A 23,299-nucleotide genomic window follows, 5' to 3' on the forward strand; every position below is an offset into this window, starting at 1 on the left:
TTGCAACATAGGGAAGGACTGTGGACCTTGTACGTGTTGTGGAAGTGGGATGGTATAGGGAAGGACCGCGGACCTTGCACGTACCATGAATGGTGAACATAGGTAAGGACTGCGGACCTTTTACGTGTTCACGACCTTGAGTACAGGTATAGACGGCGGACTATGAACGTACTCTCGGTAGACTGAGGTTAGTGATTGTAGATATGTATGTATGTATGGTAGCAAGTATGTATGAAGAACAGAAGGGTAACTAGTTAAGTATGGATATGTATCTTCGGATATGTATGTATGTGTATGTATTGTGTGGCGTCCGATTAACTAGAACTCACTCAGCGTAGCTGACTTTTAGTATGCACGCAGGTGAGTAGGATGAGGCAGCTCGCTTGAGGAGACACGTGGCACTGAATAAGAGGCTGGCATCGGAAGACTCAAGACGTTTAAGTTAAATGTTTCGATTATTTTGAAAGACAAAATGATGTTTTAAGACAAGACGTGTTTTGTTATGAAATGTTTTATGAAAGTTTTTTTTATATTCCGCGAAAGTTTTAATGAACTCTGATTTGTACGAACTGTGTTTATGAGTAAATCCGACGCTAAAGTAGGGCTACCGGGTTCGGGGCCTTACAACATGGGCAAAACACTATATCGTAATTCATTGAACTTGAAGATGAACAACAGTTAGGGTTTGAAGGATCGATGAGAGTGCGTGCGCCGGGGGGGGGGGGGGGATATGTTCATTTAGGGTTAAAGATTATCTTTTAATTGTAATGTTTAATGTCTCTCTTGGTTTGTCTATGTATCCAAAACTAATCCAAGTATCCAGTTGCAATAAATTCAAAAAGGTACTAAAGTTGCGTGATTGAGCAAACCATAGGTATGAAAATGTCACTTAACTCAAAAGAGAAAATAAATAAAATAAACATAATTACCAATTTACCCCTGACTTAACGGACAAAATAGACAGGGTTAATAAAAAGTACTAAAATGGCAAGTTTTAGAAAAATGAGGTAGCCATTTGCAATAAATTCAAAAACGGTAATAAAGTTGCGTAATTGGACAAAACACATGTACTAAAATGACACTTAACTCTAATGTTTTTACCATATTTTGAATTTTCTCTACACTACTTATAAAAGATTTACCATATTACTCATCTACTTCACTTGATTAATCAATATAGATCAATGGGGTGAGTGTTTCCGACCGGATATGCCTTTCGGTCAAGAAGATGACGCCCGGTTTGGCGTCGAGATTGAGCTTAACATGGGCCAAATGCCACTCCCGTCTCCCGAGATTATTATTTCTGAGACGCAAGAGCCTCTTATGGACGCCGCCAAGGGCAAACGAGCTTATAAAAAAAAGCTAAGGAGGAGCGGGAAGTTCGAGCCGAGTGGCACAGGAGGTCGTTCCAAAAAGAAAAACGACTCCTTGGACAAAAGATGAGAAAAGGACTTTTGTGTCGTGATTGGATTGAGACATCCCAATATCGACATGCCGGTATTTTATTTAACCTTTTTTTGTTTCGTATAAATTGTAAAAATATATTTTAAACATTTTTTAATCTTTATTTAACTGTAGCTGGCCATCAAAAGCACAAAGTATTTTGGAGAAAAGTGCGAGAGTTGTTCTACACGTTGGTGGAAATAGAGACCGCACCGACAATATGATATCGGGTAGATGGTTCGAAACTCGCAAATGTGTTGGACTGTTTACGAATTTACATAACATAAACAGTCGTTGAATGCAAACGAGCGGGAGTGATGATCTTCAAGTCTACAAATTCACATGCGAGGAATGGAAAGTCGAAGTGTTGAACAAGTACGGGATGATAAAAATGTGGGACGAGGACTACTTGTGGCAAATGCTCAAGTCGTGCTAGAAATATGTCACACCCCAAACTAAGGCGGAAATTCCAGGGCGTGATCTGATTGTTCACAACTCAAAGATACTATCATGAATATAAGTGAAAATCTAATTAATTATTTTATTCAAAGTATACACACACTATTCAATTACAACAAACAATTTAAATACATGAATATAAGCTCAAATAATGATTATCTTGATTATATCCTAAGGTCTTGTCTACGTGCCCAAACTTCAATCTTCAATACAAGCAACCTGCATATGCGTATAAAATGGAGTTTGTCAACATAAAGTTGAGTGGATGATCACCAATTTTGACACAACAAATAGTTATATAATAAATAAATAATAAATGGTAAATATTAAATACGCAAACAAACTCATGTCTTAGTAATCAGTCAAATTATAACAAACATATATCAACCATAAACACAACCAAAGATTAACCCAAAACTTGCTAGTGTGCAAAAGAATCGTTGCCAAGCGAATCAGGCATTGATTACAATGAGTAAGTTATCGTTTTACCTTCGCCAAGCGAATCGGGCTCCGGTTACTAAGACGTTCGTATGATCACACTAATGAGAACCCTATACAAGGGGATATGTTGGACCTCTCCGAATGTTGTCATGTAAACAATTAAACATGTAGCAATTAGCAAATAGCATTCAACTGATATTCACAAAATGATTATGTTTGCGATTTTGTGTATATATATATATGATAGAAAATATGATTAAGTATGCATATGTCCCCAAAACGTTTGAAAATAGTTTATAAAAAGGGGAACGATCAAACTCACCTTAAGCGATTACTAAATGCGATTAAACGAGCTAACGAATAAGCGAGTCGTCCACTACACGTAAAATGTTGTAAACAATCAGAGTATGAATCTATGAGATATGATAATACAATTAAAAATGAACTCGTGGCCGCTGGAATCAATCCAAACAGACATTTAGAACTCTAGATATGCTATATTTAAGATTTAACTGAGCTGGTACTGACTAGAATCCGAACAGCGAATCGGAAGTTGGGTTTTGGTCAGTAGCCTTAAAATTATGTTACGAGAATAAAAGTCTTCTGGAATGAACGTTGAATCCGATCAGAAGTATGAGAAAATGTTAAGTCAAACTTGTTGACTATTTTGCCCTTTAACGAGTTTTAAACGATTTAACCAACCAACACCCTTCAACCACCAAAATCGATTGAAGGTTATTGACTAGGGAATGTATATGAACGATTTATATGTTTACAACTTACCCGGAAAGTGAAAGGATCAAGAGATATAACGAGTAAAAAATCCACACGCATGCAAAGTCAAACGAACAAACTTGAATATTCAATCAATAAGCAATAACTGAGAGAATACAAGCTGGCCAGAAGTTGTGACGGCTGGAGGAGGCTCTTAGGGTTTATGGTAATGTGTTGTGGCAGATGAATGAGGCTGTTTATTTAGGAATAGCAAGAACGAACTATATTTGGACATATAACTCATTTAAGCAAAAAGAGATTGTTTTAATGACAAAATCAACGAAATAAGCTAAAAGATATGATCTTGATCAGTAAGAAACGAATTTAGACTTATATTTTAGATATGATATGATTTCTTGGCCCTTAATTCACTCAAAAATGCTCAAAATACACGATTATATACCAAAAAACGGACTAGGAAACGATTTTTAACAAAACGAACTGATCAGATATACTAAGGAGGCGCGCAGCGGTGAGGGTGATGCCCACCGCTCGACGCTCCGGTGAAAACAAGGTGGATTTTATGTTTTGGCAATAATGGTCCCTATACTTTCATAAATGCCTAAGTTTTTATTATCTTAAAGTTTAAATCAAGAAATGTCAATTTAATGAACTTTAAGGGATACAAATTGAAAATATATTAAAGAATTCTTACAAAAGTTTTATTTGATTAATAATAAAGATCCGAAATATTCCTGGGTCGGGTTATGTGTAAACAAATATGGGTTTTGAAAATCCAAAATGTTACAGTCTCCCATACTTTAGGGAATTTCATCCCATAATTAAGGAAAACCAAAACATTATCATTTTGAAAATAATTAAATTTTTAGGGAAAATATCATAACATAGAACTTATAATAACCGAAGCAACGCTTCAAATGACAATCCGATAAGGGCACTTATATATAGGATGTACCAGCAGCTATCCACCATGTCCTTATCATTTCGTCATTCGTACCGTTGCCCAAGCTTATCTTAGGTTCTAAATCATGACACATAATTGTATGTATTATGATTTTCATGCGAGGACTTGGATAATTATGTTCCAGACCATAATTACTCTTATCTTCGGATGGTCCGCATAACTCGTTTCATCATGTGGGTTATAAAACATTTAAAACCATCATTTTGAAAGGAACAAACGTTTTGTTAATTTTAAATATAGATTCAAGAGATAATAAATTTTCGAGTTTGATTAATAAAACCAGGTGATTTCTATTATATCTTTTGATTAGGAGAGATTGAAATGGATTTCTTGAAGCAGACATTTGAAATGAATTATGATGATAGAGGATAAACTAAGAGTAGGATATTACATGAAGTTAACCTTGATAGATAAAGGAATTTGATTCATGAGATGAAATGCGCAAAAGTTTAATTTATGACAAATCTTTAAAATAGTTATTAACATGTGGAATATTTAATGATCGTATTTATTAAGACGAAATTCTTAAGATCGAGAGTATAAGTTTAAACATAATTAATGAAAATTTTGATAAGTCGAGTTTAGTGGAGAAGCTTATGAAATTTAAAGAGAAATTGATATTAAGTTATAGCTTATGATTTTGAGATAAGATTAATTCGATTAAGATATAAGTTAAGTTATAGCTTGTGATTTTGAGATAAGATTAATTTGATAAGATATTCTAAAATATTATAATAGTTAGTAATTAATAATTTAAATATCAATGATAATGCGAAACTGTACGTATTCAAATAAATCATTAATAGATTAAATAGGAAACAAATATTCCTAAATCACCGAGATTGTCCTATTCCAATTAAAATATTAAAATCAAATAAAATATAAAGTGAGTAATTGAAGATATTAAATTAGATTAAATTGGAAATTCGTGGATTTTTCCCTTTTTTTTCACAAAATCGTTATAAATATTAGGAAATATATAAGTTGAATTATTGATAATGGAAATTCAAGTAAATAACAAATAAGATAAATGTGAAGCTAGAAATGCATAAACCACCATGCCTATTCTAACACTACGAATTTATCATTTAAAACGTTCAAAATTTTTAAGATGTATCAAAAGTCAAAGTAGGGAGTTGAAATATTTATGAACCAAAGTTTAGTTTCAAATAACGAACTTAATCAATACATAAAGTGAGTGATGTGTTTTTAATGGACATTTATCAAAAAGTCATTTTTAATGGTAAAAATTTATTTAATGAAAAATTTAATTTAATAATGAGAATTAAATTTAGATGATGAAAATTTTAGTTTAATATCGACAAAATTTGCAATATTTGAATTTTAATAATAAAGACTTATGGAAAGTAAGTTGTGAAAAGTAACATGAGAAAAAACAAGAGATAATAAAATATTTATAGTTTAAAGTTGAGGATAAAATGCACTTAGAAATTTATAGTTTAAGGAACTAAATGAGAGTAGATAATTTAATTAACATTATAATAGATATAAGTTATTATAAGATTTATTGTTTGAGCTATTTTAGTTTTGTCGAGGTTGGCGGTTGTTTGGTTAACGGAATACAACAGCAAACTCCTTGGCGATTCTAGTAGTCGTATGGTGATCGTGAGAAGCAGATGAACGACATTGATTTATGATGATGGATTCTTAGGGAAAACATTCTATGATGACCAAAGATGAAACTTTACGAGATGATGGGTAAGTTGTGTGGATAAGTTGATGTGAAATAATGGAGAAGTGTACCTAAATGTAATTGTGCAAGTGATGACTCGAGGACGAGTCAGGATTTAAAATATTGATTTTTTGAGATATTTAATTGAATAAACAATGTTTATAAATTTTTCCAAAAGTAAAAATGTTTTGGGTTGGGTTTCCATGGTAGCTCGAGATCCCAAATAAAATAACAAAACATATCCAACGAGTTGACCTCCCATGAGATTTCCATGGCAATTTGAATGGCCCAACTAAATAAAGCAACATAAAGTTTGTGAATTGGACCTCCCATGAGCGTTCCATGGTAATTTATTGGCCCAATTAAAATAACGATTAACAAACAATTGAGTTGGTCCGCCCATGAGCGTGTACATGGCATTTAACTGACCGAACTAATTAACGAATTATCAAATAAATGGAGTTGGTCGGACCATGAGCGTTACATGGCATTTAACTGACCCAACTAAATATCAAATCAACGAATCAAATATAAGTAGTTGGTGTATCTCGGGAACCACCCCGGACGACATGTTCCAACCAAAAAAATCAAATTGAAAACGGGTTGAGAAATGGATAGTTGGAGTGCCTGTGGATTTCCATGAATTTTTCACCCAACAAAGCATTTAAAATAATTTAAAAACACAAATTGGAAGTATAACCGTTTAGCCGGTTATGTTTACCACGCAACCGTTTAACCGATTCCGGGTACCATTTAAAGTTATGGTTGTACGAAATTTGTCATACCCCCATGCTTCAAGGTGAAGGAGCAAAACAAAACACGGGAATTCTTAAGAAATTTCCCACAACAAAATATAATCTACCAAAATAAAAGATTTAGAAAAATATTTTCAATGTGAGGCATAGCCTCGGAATTTGTGTGTGTGTGCAATAAATAAATAAAATACAATAGAATAAAATAATTAATCTAATGACGCTGTAAACAATTAAATAGCACATAAGGCAGTTTAGATAAGCACGTATAGGGTTCCTAATCATATGTCTAGGACCATTTTTAACAACCTATCTTATAACCTTCGGCTCTGATACCAATCTGTCACACCCCAACCTAAGGCAGAAATGTCGGGACGTGATCCGATTGTTCACAGCTCAAAGATACTATCATGAATATAAGTGACAATATCTAATTAATTATATTATTCAAAGTATACACACATTATTCAATTACAACAAACAATTTAAATACATGAATATAAGCTTAAATAATGACTATCCTGATTATATCCTAAGGTCTTGTCTACGTGTCCAAACTTCAATCTTCAATACAAGCAACCTGCATATGCATATAAAATGGAGTTTGTCAACATAAAATTGAGTGAGATGATCACCAATTTTAACATAACAAATAGTTATATAATAAATAAATAATTAATGGTAAATATTAAATACGCAAACAAACTCATGTCTTATTAATCAATCAAATCATAACAAACATATATCAACCATAAACACAACCAAAGATTAACCCAAGACTTGCTAGTGTGCCAAAGAATCGTTGCCAAGCGAATCGGGCTCCGGTTACTAAGACGTTCGTATGATCATACTAATGAGAACCCTATACAAGGGGATATGTTGGACCTCTTCGAATGTTGTCATGTAAACAATTAAACATGTAGCAATTAGCAAATAGCATTCAACTGATATTCACAAAATGATTATGTTTGCGAGTTTGTGTATATATATATGATAGAAAATATGATTAAGTACGCATATGTCCCCAAAACGTTTGAAAATAGTTTATAAAAAGGGGAACGATCAAACTCACCTTAAGCGATTACTAAATGCGATTAAACGAGCTAACGAATAAGCGAGTCGTCCACTACACCTAAAATGTTGTAAACAATCAGAGTATGAATCTGTGAGATATGATTTAAGATTTAACCGAGCTGGTACTGACCAAAATCAGAACAGTGAGTCGAAAGTCGGGTTTTGGTCAATAGCCTTAAAATTACGTTACGAGAATAAAAGTCTTCTGGACCGAACGTTGAATCCGATCAGAAGTATGAGAAAACGTTAAGTCAAACTTGTTGACAATTTTGCCCTTTAACGAGTTTTAAACGATTTAACCAGTCAACACCCTTCAACCACCGAAATCGATTGAAGTTTATTGACTAGGGAATGTATATGAACGATTTATATGTTTACAACTTACCCGGAAAGTGAAAGGATCAAGAGATATAACGAGTAAAAAATCCACACGCATGCAAAGTCAAACGAACAAACTTGAATATTCAATCAATAAGCAATAATCGAGAGAATACAAGCTGGCCAGAAGTTGTGACGGCTGGAGGAGGCTCTTAGGGTTTATGGTAATGTGTTGTGGCAGATGAATGAGGCTGTTTATTTAGGAATAGCAAGAACGAACTATATTTGGACATATAACTCGTTTAAGCAAAAAGAGATTGTTTTAATGACAAAATCAACAAAATAAGCTAAAAGATATGATCTTGATCAGTAAGAAACGAATTTAGACTTATATTTTAGATATGATATGATTTCTTGGCCCTTAATTCACTCAAAAATGCTCAAAATACACGATTTTATACCAAAAAACGGACAAGGAAACGATTTTTAACAAAACGAACTGATCAGATATACTAAGGAGGCGCGCAGCGGTGAGGGTGATGCCCACCGCTCGACGCTCCGGTGAAAACAAGGTGGATTTTATGTTTTGGCAATAATGGTCCCTATACTTTCATAAATGCCTAATTTTTTATTATCTTAAAGTTTAAATCAAGAAATGTCAATTTAAAGAACTTTAAGGGAAATTGAAAATATATTAAAGAATAGTTAAAAAAGTTTTATTTGATTAATAATAAAGATCCGAAATATTCCCGGGTCGGGTTATGTGTAAACAAATACTGGTTTAGAAAATCCGAAATGTTACAAAATAGGTCGAGTTATTTCAACTGGATGAGGGTGGCTCAATGTCAAAGCGTACGAAAACTACTTCGTCCGATGCATATGTCTCATCTAGCAGGTCGGATGCTCATGTAGGGATTGACCTAAACGTGGTCGGGCAAGAAGATCAACCACAAGTCCTACGTCGTCCAATGGGAAGGGACCTGGGAAAAAGAACAACCACCGAGGTCGATCCAGAATTTGTCGAAGACGTCCACAAAATATTTAGTAGTATCGAGTTGGCGGCCGGGGTGAAAGTTTCAAAACAAAGGTTCAGGAAGTTAGACTTTCTTGTTAAGGACTTTAGCAACCTCGATCCGATGCGCTGAGAGGTTTTTGAACAAGAACAGACGCTTGTTTTAGAGGAAATCAAAGAAGATCAAAGACAAAAGCGAAGAGGTAGAGGCGGAGCCAGGTAATAAATTTGTATATGTTAACTTTTTTTTTTATAAAAATTATTTTTTAGTTTGCATTATTGTGTTATATTTAAAAAATAAAAAATTAGAAAATTCGCTGAAGGCACAGTTCGCCTGAACCACAACTGAGCAGTGGGTTCAACAAGTGTCCAGTCAGCATCCTGTCAGCACTATATGACACAATATTATTGAATGAATTCAGAGACCACACACAGTCTAACTTTTTTTGTTTTGAATGGTTCAGACTTTGTGTTTAGACGTATTCTGTTTTCATGTAGTTACCTTACTTTGATATCCTTGGATGAGGCGTTTTGGTGTGCTTCATAGTGTAATTTGTCTACTTGAATTCCTCAAGTGTAATCATAGATACAAGATTAGAGGATAACTCATAGATACCCTTTTCAATAGTAAAATTTACAATAAATATGTTACTAATATTATTACTTTACAACACCAAAAAAAACAATTGAGATGACTCTATGGCTAGAAATGGCACACCTAACTGGAGACGAAACGGTACCTAGAGATATTTGGGGATTACATCAACAATGACTACTGAGTGCAATGGTATGTATAGCTACCACCTTCACTTAAAACACTCACATATACAATCTGTTATTCTAAATAGCCAGTTAGATCAAATCATAACTGTTTAAAACTCACATAATTTGTCCATTGCTTAAGGTTTCCAAAAAAGCTATGCCAAGAACATGTCTATAACTTCATTGCTGGATGCACAATTACATGTGAAATGAAGTGTTTATTGATAAATTGATGGGCCCATCGGTTATTTATGCATTTGAGGTTGTTATGAGGTCTTTGTGAAGTGTGTTTCTTTCAAAAATGTTGTTTATTGTTTACATAATCATACACACATGTTAATGAACTGCTAATGGACCAGTTTGTTCAGCATGCTATAATTTAGATTCAGGATGATTTAAATATGGTTTTGTGATGCAATTTTAGGAAATCTATGATACATATTGCTAATTACTTCATGTGCATATAATTTGCTAATAATAATTGGAATTCCATGACTTTATGGAGTTAACATCTTTTAAATCTGTCTTTGAGATAAGGTTATTAATTTCATTCTTTGTGTTCCATTAATCTTTGATCAGATGGACATGAAGAGGTAGGTCCCAGCAGAACCCAGTTGGACCCGCAAGACTCACCTTGAACAGGGACGTCTGCGCAATGACCAACTGCTCCAGCAGGACACACCATGCTCAAAGAACCTTACGCGCAGTACGCCAGCTGTACCCGCAGGGAAAGCCTCCCAATGGTGAAGTACCCCGCCTGTTCCCGCAGCTGCGGATACAAGCCATCAGGGAAGGCTACCCGCACTAACAGCAAGGCTACACGCACAAGGCATTCGTTCAGTAGTCACATGAAGGAATGAGCAAGGCGGGAACACTCCCGCCTAAATGAGCCAGTCCGTATGCTTCTGGAAGGTCTTTCGTACTATACCTACTAAGGTATGGGCGGAACAGACAGTTTGACCAGAGCAGCCCATGAACTAATCACAGGGTGACAGCTCACCGACAACAATACGAGGAGGAGCACCCTCTAGTACTGTTTGTCACTATTAGCCGCTGCCTACTCACCAACCCTTACGATGGGACGTGCACAGCCTACAGTTGGTGGAACAGTGCGTAGCCGGCAGTAAAAGGAACAGTATACAGCCGACCTTATTACTGTTGGCCGTAACCTATCCACCAACCAGCATGGCCTGTGCGTAATCCACTGTTGGTAGAACAGGAATACTATTCAGCCGGCTGTACCTTCTTGGAAACCTACCTTCGGCTATAAATACTCCAACACCTTGGAATGGTAAGGACATCATCTGATATCTCAATCTTATCTAGCAATCTCTTAATATACATTTATATTCAGAGCAATCTAGTCTGATTCTCACACCGGAGGGTGGTCACAAGGAGGAACCCCCCCTTCTCAGTGACGAGCTTACGGTGTCTGTTTTGCAGGTCTCCAGAAGAACAACCTTCTCTGCTAGACCTCATCCGTGGGAAACATTACTTAACCCCCAGATTATCTATAATCTGCCTGTGGTTTCACTTAGTGTTTCTTCATTGGCGCCATCCGTGCATAAAAGCTAGAACTAATTTAGTTTTTTCAAATTTTCTAAAGAAATGGTTAACGTTACTCCGGTCCCAAGGCCAGTAATCGACCAAGAAACCCCGGTAACCACAACCCCAGCAACTGGGGGTAACACCGGCGGTTATACAAATCTTACGAACACTACCCCGACTACCCAAGCCGGAGCAAGTGCAGTAAATATTCCACTGGGGTTCACTGATGCCCAGTTGGAAAAACGAACGAGGGTCCCTCGCCAAACACTAGATCAAGTGAAGGCGTGGGCCGAAGCACGTCAAAGAGAGTTCCAAGCTGAATTGGATGAACGCTTGCGTTCAGTTCAACAAGCTGACGAATTCGGCAGTACTCGCCAGCACCTCAATATGAACAGTGAGTGCGAGTACTCAGACAACGAGAGGGAAGAATCCGATACCGACGCAAACCCACGCCATAAGGCGAAAGGGAAGCGTAACGAAACGGACTTCCAACCAAAGAGGAATTTTGGGGAAGCTTTTAAACCAACAAATGCGGAGAGAAACCCGCGTGACTTCTCCAAAACCTTTAGACCAACTGCTACAAATGCAGGAAAGTCAAAATTCGCAAGGGACATTGCGGAAGCAATCGCCCCGAGAAGTGCCAAACAAATGTCCAACATTGGCACTTATGATGGTCTATCCGACCCAGACGACCATTTGAACAGGTTCATTGCGGGGGCTACCGTCAGCAACTGGACGGAACCCACGTGGTGTTACATGTTCCAGATGACTCTGGTCGGAGCGGCCAGGGCATGGTTCGACCGTTTACCGGTCCACCACATATATGACTGGGCGGACTTTCAGAACAAGTTCAGCCAGCACTTCAGCCAACAGAGGAAATACACTGAAGAACAGTGGACGATCCTCAACTGCGTTAGAGAGGAGGATGAATCTTTACTAGACTTCATCACCCGCTTCAACTCCAAAAAGCTAAGTCTCGGCAACATAAGTGAAGATCTGGTTCGCGCCGCTTTCATCCAAGGCGCCGAATACCCAGAGCTTATCCGCACATTGACGGGTAAGGATGGCATGCCATCAACATGGGATGCCATCATGACGGCGGCAAAGCGCTTTGCTGAGACAGAAAAGCAACTGGGAAGGGATCTTCCCTAGAGTACACACCTCTACACGCAGAGGACAAGAGAGAACAATGTTCGGATCGCCCGGCAGAACAAAAAGAGGAAGCTAGGTATCTGGCAGTCAAGGGTAAACTTTGACACCTCATCCAGCTCTCAGCCTCTTGTTGGCGGAAGAAACCACACACACCCTTCAAGCCAAAAGCACCGGTGGACGCCACTCACCAAAAGCGTCACGGAGATATTTTCCACTGAAAAGCTACCGTGGCCAAAAGCTCCAGTGATCCGGCACCGACCTAATGCGGATCAGAGCAAATCCTGTGACTTCCACGGGACAAAAGGTCATGGTACGGAAGAGTGTACATCCTTGAAGGATATTGTTGAAGCATTCGTCAAGGATGGAAGACTGGCACACCTGGTGGCATCAATCAAGAAGGGAGGACGGAACGACAACCGGTACCGAGGCAACGGACGAAAGCCCGTTGACATCAGCATCAACATGGTTCATGGTAACATCAGAGGAAGAAAAAGGCGAACGCCAGAACCATGTGCGTGGAAGGAAGCTGAGGTGCGCTTCCCGCGAGTGCCAGGAGGACCCAGCAAAGAAGGCCCTATCGTCATCAAAAGCCAGCTGGGGCACTACATCACCTCCCGCACTCTTGCTGACAACGGCGCATCGTCAACGGTGATGTACAGGCAGTTCTTCGACAAGCTAGATGACGAAGACAAGGAACGCCTGGAAACGATATGCGCATCGATGGAAGGGTTTGATGGCAGCACAAACACCCCCCTGGGTATCCTATCTTTCCCTGTCACTCTTACGGATGGGAAACACTCCCGCACAGAAGATGTGGACTTTGTCGTGATGAGGAAGCCACACCACACATACGACATTCTCTTCGGGAGAGACGGGATGGCAAGATTCAACGCCGTGGTATCCTCAGTCCACGGCATGATGGGATGGCCAACAGCTGAGGGTGTAGCGATGATCACCGGCATTCCCCAGGTATGCATCGCATCTGTCTCATCTAAACCCAAACCAAAGATGGCTAAACCAACCATCACCGAACCAGAAAGATGGGCCTTCAACGGCAAGTACCCGGACCAGGCCGTCACCATTGGCCCAACAATTGTTGATCCCACACGCACCTTACTTAAGCGCTTATTACAAAGGAACGCCGACATCTTCGCGTGGACACCAGCTGACATGACTGGTGTACCCCGGAGTAAGGCAGAGCATAAGCTCAAATGCGATCCGGCTTTCACGCCGATCGTACAAAAGCGCAGAGTAATGGGGCCAGAACAAACTAACGCGTGTAGAACCCAAGTCAAGGAACTCCTTGACGCAGGCATCGTACGCGTTAGTAGATATCAAACTTGGGTTGCAAATCCCGTTATGGTACCGAAGAATGACAAACAATGGCGCATGTGCATAGATTTCAAAGATTTGAACAAAGCATGCCCCAAAGATTGTTATCCGTTACCTGAAATTGATCTTAAGGTGGATTCGTTGGCACCATTCCGCCTTAAATGCTTCCTGGACGCGTATAAGGGGTACCATCAAATCCACATGGCCGTTGATGATCAGGACAAAACCGCTTTTCGGACGCCCGATGGCACATTTTGTTATCAGATGATGCCATTCGGACTTAAGAATGCCGGGTCCACATACCAACGTCTGATGGACAAAGAGTTTCATTCCCAAATTGGGAGGAACTTGGAAGTCTACATGGATGACTTGGTCATCAAAAGCCCTGACCCAGAAACGATGTTGAAAGACATCGAAGAAACTTTCAACACGCTCAGGAAGATAAACATGAAGCTCAACCCGAGCAAGTGTGCCTTTGGAATGGAAGAAGGGAAGTTCTTGGGGGTCATCGTCACTAAAGATGGCTTCAGAGCGAACCCTGAAAAGGTCGAAGCCATTATCAAAATGGAATCACCTACTACCATCAAACAGGCTCAGACACTTAATGGACGACTAGTGGCACTTAATCGCTTTTTGGCAAACCACGCAGATAAGTCGTTTCCATTCGTGTCAACATTGAGAAACTGTTTAAAGAAAACGCACTTCCGCTGGACACCTGAAGCGGAAGCAGCTTTTCAGGAGATTCGGTCACGCTTGATCGAACTCCCAACGCTGACAGCACCAAAAGCGGGAGAGGAATTAATCCTATACCTTTCCGCAACTGATAGAGCAACCGGGGCAGTCCTGCTAGTAGAACGAAAAGGCATCCAGATGCCAATCTACTATGTTAGCCGTGTCCTAACAGACGTAGAAACCCGGTACTCTACCCTAGAAAAATTAGTCTTAGCACTAATACACGCTTCACGCAGGCTAAGACGATATTTCCAGGGTCACCCAATCACCATTCTCTCAAACTTCAAACTTGCAAACGTTCTAGGCAAACCCGAGTTATCGGGACGCCTAGCCAAATGGGCAATTGAGTTGGGGGAATACGCGATAAAGTATAAGCCAAGACCAGCCATAAAAGGCCAGGTTCTGGCCGACTTTATCGCAGAAGTGCCTGCATCGCGGGAAATAGAGTGCCAGGAAGAGGCTCAACCCTCTCCAGCACAAGACATCAATGATGTCTGGCGACTCTACACTGATGGAGCAGCCAGTAACGAGGGTTCAGGCGCAGGGCTAAAGCTAACCAACCCAGCAGGCCAAGAATACACTTACGCTATTCGACTGGATTTTCCAAGTACGAATAACGAAGCCGAATATGAAGCATTCCTGGCTGGGCTGAGAATTGCGCGAAAGATGGGAGTGAAAAACTTGGAAGCCCATGTGGATTCCATGTTAGTAGCCAATCAAATCAACGGGACGTACACGGCCGTGAACGACACAATGGCCCTGTACCTCGCACAAGCAAAATCCCTCATGCGCGATTTCAATGACTGCAAAGTCATACACGTCAAGCGAAGTGAAAACAAATCTGCGGATGCGTTAAGCAAGCTTGCATCATTAGCCTTCACCCACTTAGGAAAGGATATCCGCATTGAACTCCTCGAGACACCATCGGTCCCGCACAAGGAAATTTGTGTCATCCAAACAGGCACGGAAACGTGGATGACACCAATAATAAAATACCTTGCGACAGGTACATTACCGGAGTCCAAAACACAGGCAAGAAAACTACTCTGTAAGGCACTGAATTATCAACTCGTCAATGACATCCTTTACAGACGTAACTTTCTTGGCCCACTCTTAAGATGCGTGGACAACCAAGATGCTGACTACCTCCTAAGGGAAGTACACAAAGGCATCTGTGGAGTACACGCAGGTCCCCGCACTGTTGTAGCCAAGCTAAACAACGCGGGATACTTTTGGCCGGGGATGCATACGGATGCACTGGCATACATCAGAAAATGCAGGTCTTGCCAGCTTTACGCACCCAACACGCACCGCCCGAAGAATGAACTTGTTCCAGTCACTTCTTCATGGCCATTTCAGAAGTGGGCCATCGATGTGACAGGCCCATTTCCTACAGCAGCAGGAAATGTTCAGTTCCTAGTGGTAGCCATCGACTACTTCACCAAGTGGATAGAAGCAAAACCTTTAGCCCAAACAACCGCGAAGCATATCAAAAAATTTATTTGGGAATTTATTATTTGTCGTTTTGGACTTCCACAGAATTTGGTGAGCGATAACGGCACCAACTTTGCTGACAAGAAGCTACAACAGTGGCTGAAAGAACTTCAAATCACCCACACCTTTACCTCAGTGGCACACCCGCAAGGTAATGGTGAGGTGGAAAGAGCAAATAAGAGCATCGTCGAAGGCATCAAGAAAAGACTATTGGAACACAGATCCGGCTGGGTGGACGAGCTTCCGCACGTCCTTTGGGCAAACAGAACGCTGAAGAAGGCCAGTACGGGAGAAACCCCGTTCAGCCTCACTTATGGCACTGAAGCCATGGTCCCGGTCGAAATTGGTCTACCCTCACCAAGGGTCTTGATTCAGCCAGAAGACAATGATGCGGAAAGACGGTTGGATCTTATGCTAACCGAGGAACGCAGAGACTTAGCCGCAGTGCGTGAAGAGAACTACAAGCGACAAATGCAAAAGTACTACAACACGCGGGTAAAACTCTGCAACTTCAATATAGGAGACTACATACTGCGTAACAACGAGGCTTTGAACCAAGAGCGCCCGGGAAAGCTGGCCCCGGTCTGGGAAGGGCCATACATTATCAAAGAAGTCCTGGGAAAGGGCGCATACCGGCTCGAAAGGCTCGATGGCACTCCCATCCCAAGAACATGGAATGGAGCTCAATTACGCAAATGTTATATGTAGATCAATTCCAAAACTTGTAAAGAAAAGGCCTAGAGCCACTTCTAATGGAAATGATTCTCCTTTCATAATATGTTTACCTTTATACTTATGAACTTCCCACTGGTGCCGGTATTCACCGCATAAACGGGAAGAAGTAAGTCGTTACGTGTGGAAGGCGGCAAAACCCGCATAAACACAACGTTGAAAATAAGGGAAACCTACACGCAGGTCAGATGTAAGTAAAGTTTAGCCATCCTTGTAAGTGCAAGTGACGGTCTTACCCGCACAATCACGAACAAGGAAGCAAAACTTCAACCTATCATCTACCACGTTCAAAGGTTATCCTAAAAAAAAAAAAAAAAAAAAAAAAAAAAAAAAAAGATAAGGAAAACCTACACGCAGGTCAGATATGGGTAAAGTTTAGCCATCCTACTAAGTGCAAGTGACGGTCATACCCGCACAATCACGAAAGAGGAAGCAAAACTTCACACCTATTATCTACCACGTTCAAAGGTTAACTTATCCTCAAAAGATGAGGAAAACCTACACGCAGGTCAGATGGTAAAGTTTAGCCATCCTACCACGTGCAAGTGACGGTCCTACCCGCACAATCACGGAAGAGGAAGCAAAACTTCACACCTATCTACCACGTTCAAAGGTTAACTTATTATAAACACTTGGAAAATTGCTAATTTAAACTAAAGTAAGTCATATAACGTTTATAAAGCAAGGAATCCAATGAAAGAAGCGGTCTTAGCCGCACAAAGATTTACATTTCATAATATTCATTACAAGAATGGCCGGGTAACTACCCGCCTACAAGAAAGTAATTCTATACAAACTAAATCTATCCTAGCAGCGAGAAGGGATCTTCAGGATCAGGCTTCAGGGCCACTTCCACTTGGACCAGCGCCGTCAGTAGAGCGTGGCTGTTCAAGGAAAGCCTTAAGGATAGCTAGCCCATCATCAGCAGCAGCAACTTCATTCACCTTTTCCACCACCGGATGCGGGAAGGCAGCATACTAATTCACTGCTTGGTCGTAAATAGCTTCAGTATCCACATTATACAAAGGGAAGTTGGAAGGCGGGACGCCTTTCTCAACGAACCCTAGACCAAGCAGGAAGCCGACCCGTTCCCCATCCTCATGAGAAGCGTTGAGGGCTGCGCTCATAGCATCGTCGTAAGATGTCTCTGAGAAGACCCGATGCACAACCTACATAAGAAAATAAAGTGTCAACACCCTATTTACAAAGAAGAGCGTAAAGACATGAAAGTTTACCTGAGACAACGCTTCTCGAAGAAGCCATTCCTTGGCAACCAGAGCTTCTTGGAGGGCAGCTTGAGCCTCGTTACGGGCGCGTTCGGCTTCACTCTTGTTAAGGTTGGCAAGCAACACTTCTTTAGCCGCAGCCTCTTCGACGCCCTTTAGCTTCCGCTCAGTATGGTCAAGCACCCCCCTCTGGTCCAAGATCTCCTGGAGCTTTTTGGCGTCTTCCATCGCCAAGGCATCATGAGCCTGCTGGAGAGCCTCTAATTTGGCTTTAAGTTCTTCATTTTCCACGCGCAGAGGCTCAGCAACAGCTTCAGCCTTGGTGGCCCTCTCGGTTGCGTTCCTCGCAGTTTCCTTAGCCAGCCGAAGCTGTTCATTAACAGCTTGGGCAGCCTTGGAACGGGCCTCGAGTCAAGCCTGAACTTCAACCTCGAGGGCCTTGAAGGCCTTCTCCTTCTCCGCAGCCACTGCGGTAAGTTTTTGGTTCTCCTCCCGGACAGCCCGCGCCTGAGCTACTTCCTTGAGGCGAGCTGCTTTTAACTTGTCGTTTTCACGACAAAGCAGCTCGACGCGCGGCTGCATCCGGGCCAGGAGAACCCGAAGCTCATTGGTTAGCCTACCCTCCTGGTAGCTAGCCATGGCTTCCCCCAACGCACCACTAGGAGCAGCGTGACGAGCCCATTCCACGCACTCCACAGGGGTGCGAAGGGTTGTTCCTCGGCGAATGTTCCATCGTGGAACATACACTTCATTGGAATCCGACACTGCAAAAAACACAAAGCAGTTAGGAAAAGATGATAAAATATGTATATAAAATGGGCCAGAAGAACCCTACGCACCTGTAGGGTCAATAACAGGCCGATAGCCGCCGAACCCATCACCTGAACCCAAAGGAAATCCATCCAAGAGGTCAGGCAGATGGGAAGGTAGCAAAGATTGGCGGGAAGCCCCATGCGTACCTGATGGACCGGCCGTTGTTGCCGATGGCGGGGGCATGGTAGCAGCCGCCGTGGTCGCCGCCGCGGTCGCTGCCGCAGAATCCGCAGCAATAGTAACCGCCGGCTCTGTGAAGGATGCTGTAAAAATCGCACTCACAGCCGGCGGTGACGTCATCTCGGCTGGAACAGTCGGCTCAGAGTGAGCAACTGAACCAGCGGAAGCAGGCGCAGGCGCCTGGGTCGACGCCTCAGGTAGGCTGACAAAGCCTACCGTCATTGGCGGAGAGGTACTACTCGGCGCCTCACCCTGGAATGCGTCAACATCCACGCCTGCGTAAAGAAGAAAAGTGTTAAAAGATCAAGCTATGAAGATAAAAGCTAAAGGAAAATTGTACTTACGGGTTTTCTTGAGCCTAAAGGTACGGAGAGGCGGGGACGGACCCGATGGAGCCGGCCTCTTCGCGCCGGTCACCGTCGTCTTCTTTGGCTCTCCGGAGGTGACAGTCGCAACCTCCGGAGCGGTGGTCTTATCACCACCGGGATTCCCCGCCACCTCTTCGCTCCCGGTCTCCGAATCAGACCGAGGCGCTGGATCGGCAGTGGAGGCCTTCTCTTTCCCCTTCCCGCCGGCAGCCTTTTTCTTCCGCACCAACGGAGGACCATCTGCGGATTCCTCATCAGAACATACGATTAGAGGAATTCCAGCAGAGGTTTCAACATTGAGGGGTCGAGGGTCGAATAACGCCTTACCTGGCCGACGGGCACTGAGGATCTCATGGCCTAGCGGATAGACCTCCACGAACCGATCCGCCGTTTGTTCTAGGATGGGCAACTCGTTCTCGTCTAGAGCGCGAGTACCCATCCGGGCGGGACCGTCAGCCTCCCGTCGCACGACGTTTCAGATGTTTGGACTGTTCCTATCTTTCCACCAACTCTTCGAATTTCAAAATTCAAAATTCAAAAAGATTCAAAAGTGAGCGGGAAAGTACCCCTTACCTTGGCAACCAAGTAACCGTAAGACGGATGCGGGTACAGTGTTAAGGCAAAACCCTTCACATACCTAGCACCCGCAGGGAATTGAAGCCAAGAATAACTTGGCAACCAAGTAACCGTCAGACGGATGCGGGTACAGTGTCAAGGCAAAACCCTTCACATACTTAGCACCCGCAGGGAATTGACGCCAGGAAAACCTTGGAAGTAAAGTAACCGTAAGACGAGTGCGGGAACAGTGTCAAGGCAAAACCCTTCACGTACTTAGCACTCTGCAGGGAATTCAAACCAAGAAGGATCTTCTGGGCCATGCTTGCGCAAACGTGAATAACATTCCCGCACGACGGGAACGTCGAGAACTATATTGTTTGAAACTCCAAGATGGAATTGGTGGTTTTAGCATAAATGATCACTATGTCGAAAACCACCAAGACCCCATGGAGAATCCACACAAGTGGGACTCAACGCTCCTGACGTGCGAGGAGGTTACAAACCTACCCGCTTCACACCCAAAGATCAAGCAGAAAAGTCGGGAATTTCTGCGTGACATCAGGAAAACCACGGGATGAATCACCGCGGAAAACCGAAAAACTATACCCTTTTCAAAACCCCTTGCTAAGTCCAAAAGTTCACCTCACTTTATTAAACATTCATGAGAAGAACATTGGACTGGGGGGACTTGAAGAGGTAGGTCCCAGCAGAACCCAGTTGGACCCGCAAGACTCACCTTGAACAGGGACGTCTGCGCAATGACCAACTGCTCCAGCAGGACACACCATGCTCAAAGAACCTTACGCGCAGTACGCCAGCTGTACCCGCAGGGAAAGCCTCCCAATGGTGAAGTACCCCGCCTGTTCCCGCAGCTGCGGATACAAGCCATCAGGGAAGGCTACCCGCACTAACAGCAAGGCTACACGCACAAGGCATTCGTTCAGTAGTCACATGAAGGAATGAGTAAGGCGGGAACACTCCCGCCTAAATGAGCCAGTCCGTATGCTTCTGGAAGGTCTTTCGTACTATACCTACTAAGGTATGGGCGGAACAGACAGTTTGACCAGAGCAGCCCATGAACTAATCACAGGGTGACAGCTCACCGACAACAATACGAGGAGGAGCACCCTCTAGTACTGTTTGTCACTATTAGCCGCTGCCTACTCACCAACCCTTACGATGGGACGTGCACAGCCTACAGTTGGTGGAACAGTGCGTAGCCGGCAGTAAAAGGAACAGTATACAGCCGACCTTATTACTGTTGGCCGTAACCTATCCACCAACCAGCATGGCCTGTGCGTAATCCACTGTTGGTAGAACAGGAATACTATTCAGCCGGCTGTACCTGCTTGGAAACCTACCTTCGGCTATAAATACTCCAACACCTTGGAATGGTAAGGACATCATCTGATATCTCAATCTTATCTAGCAATCTCTTAATATACATTTATATTCAGAGCAATCTAGTCTGATTCTCACGCCGGAGGGTGGTCACAAGGAGGAACCTCCCCCCCTTCTCAGTGACGAGCTTACGGTGTCTGTTTTGCAGGTCTCCAGAAGAACAACCTTCTCTGCTAGACCTCATCCGTGGGAAACATTACTTAACCCCCAGATTATCTATAATCTGCCTGTGGGTTCACTTAGTGTTTCTTCACTTTGTGTTCCATTAATCTTTGATCAGATGGACATTTCAGTTAAATATTTTTTAGCATCTACATTTTTCGGAGGTCAAAAAGTTATATGACACCGGTGGCGTGTGACAGGATAAATGTGATAGAAGAAAAGGGAATGCTTAAATTGATTTCGACATGTTGCATTTGGATTGATCAGGTTTATTTTCCTTTTTCTATTTGTTAACTGTAGTTGTTTGGTGAGAACTGACTTTCAATTGGTCAACCATGCCTGGTAGGTTGGATATGAACATAAAGTGGCTGCAGATTGGTAGTACAAGAACGCAAAAAGTTTCGGTTTAATCACTAGATTCTGTATATTTTTAATGCTTTTAATTGGCTTGAACGAAAGATCATAATTAAGTTAAACGCATTATTTCTTTTAACGGTTTCACGCCCCCCCCCCCCCCGGGGTAACGCGGGGGGTCTAAATACTAGTTTCATATTAATTTGAGATAGAGACTTATAATTTAGAGCTAAAAAGATGCATGGATGGTTCGACTACTTCTGTTTTGATTATTTAGATAATTAATTTTCTCTATAGTATGCCACAGGTTATTTTGTGACTAGACACGGCCCAACCTTAAACTTTTCAAAATGAAGCTAATAAACGGGTTTACTTCATAAAATAGTAACCAAGTTTTAAAGTTGTTCCAATTAGGTCACTAAAAAAAATCTTTTGTTCCAATCAGGTCATTGAAGTTTCTGTTTTGTTCCAATTCTAGATATTTTACCTGAATAGCAGGTAATCTAGGTTAATTTTTTAATATTTTGATTTTTCATAATAACTTTTAAATGTTGGGAAAATTAGGAGTTTTTTTATCAAAATTGGTGATAGTGAAAAACTATTTACCAATATAGGTGATTTTAAAAATATTTACCAAAATAGATTTTTTTTTCTTTTCGGTTGTGTATGTACGTATATTATATTTATATATGAATCTTATCTATATTTTAATTATTTTTAGCAAAACCTAATTATCAACATCTGTAGTTCCATTTTCGTCACCATCTGGTCGGCCGCCATCATCATCGTGCATCACTTCCATCGCCATCACTCGTGAGATGGTGATGGTTCAGATCGCCGCAAAGTCAGAGAGAGAGAGATGATGTAGGTCGATTTACAGGTTTAGATATCGTTTTCAGGGTGTTTTTGGCCTGTGATGGGTTTTACGATTTCTGGCGAACAAAGAGGGGCGGCGGCGGCGGTTTGGTTGTTGTGAAGCTCGCCTTCGAACAGAGAGGGAGAAAGGGTTTGGTGGTAGAGCTAGATCTTGTCTTCATCTTCGATTCCGTTCTTGCCATCGGAAATGGTGGCCGGCGAGGGGAGGTAGCCAGACATGTTTGCCTGCGTGAGGTTATGGTTAGAGATGGTGGGGGAGAAAAAATGTAAACCAGAAAATGATATATTTTTTTATTTTTATAATTAAAATCAAATAAATAATAAAATAACCCATTTTGGTAAATACTTTTAAAATCACATATATTGGTAAATAATTTTTCACCATCACCCATTTTGGTAAAAAAAAAAGTCGGAAAATTAGTAAAAAATGCGAAATATAATTTAAAATTCCGAAAAATTTCAAAAAAAGAAAATCAAAAATTTACAATAATTTACGAAAATTAAAAAAAAATTACAAAAATATTAAAAAGAGACAAGGGAATTGCTATATTTTATCCTTTTGTTATCTTGTTTTGAATTTTAATAGACTTTTAGAGTTATAAATTTTGCAAGACCTGGTGTTATAATTTAATAGAATTTTGGAGTTATAATTTTTGAAACAAAAATTGCACGACCTAATGTTATAACTTTTGCAATTTTTGTAAATTTTCGCAATTTA

The 23,299-nt window shown here is 41.3% G+C and overlaps 1 long non-coding RNA gene across 1 annotated transcript; it reads left to right on the forward strand.

The window, feature by feature from the left end:
• The first annotated feature begins 9,342 nt into the window (after positions 1 to 9,342).
• LOC143624599 (uncharacterized) lies at positions 9,343 to 21,759 on the forward strand. Its single transcript, XR_013152145.1, has 3 exons — positions 9,343 to 9,678; positions 21,552 to 21,618; positions 21,698 to 21,759. It is a non-coding gene; the product is annotated as an uncharacterized LOC143624599 (long non-coding RNA).
• The last annotated feature ends 1,540 nt before the right edge of the window (positions 21,760 to 23,299 follow it).

The sequence above is a fragment of the Bidens hawaiensis genome, unplaced genomic scaffold (assembly GCF_021521415.1).
Source record: "Bidens hawaiensis isolate Kalapana, Puna unplaced genomic scaffold, B.hawaiensis_p1.1 tig00003902_1, whole genome shotgun sequence".
Lineage (NCBI taxonomy): Eukaryota > Viridiplantae > Streptophyta > Magnoliopsida > Asterales > Asteraceae > Bidens > Bidens hawaiensis.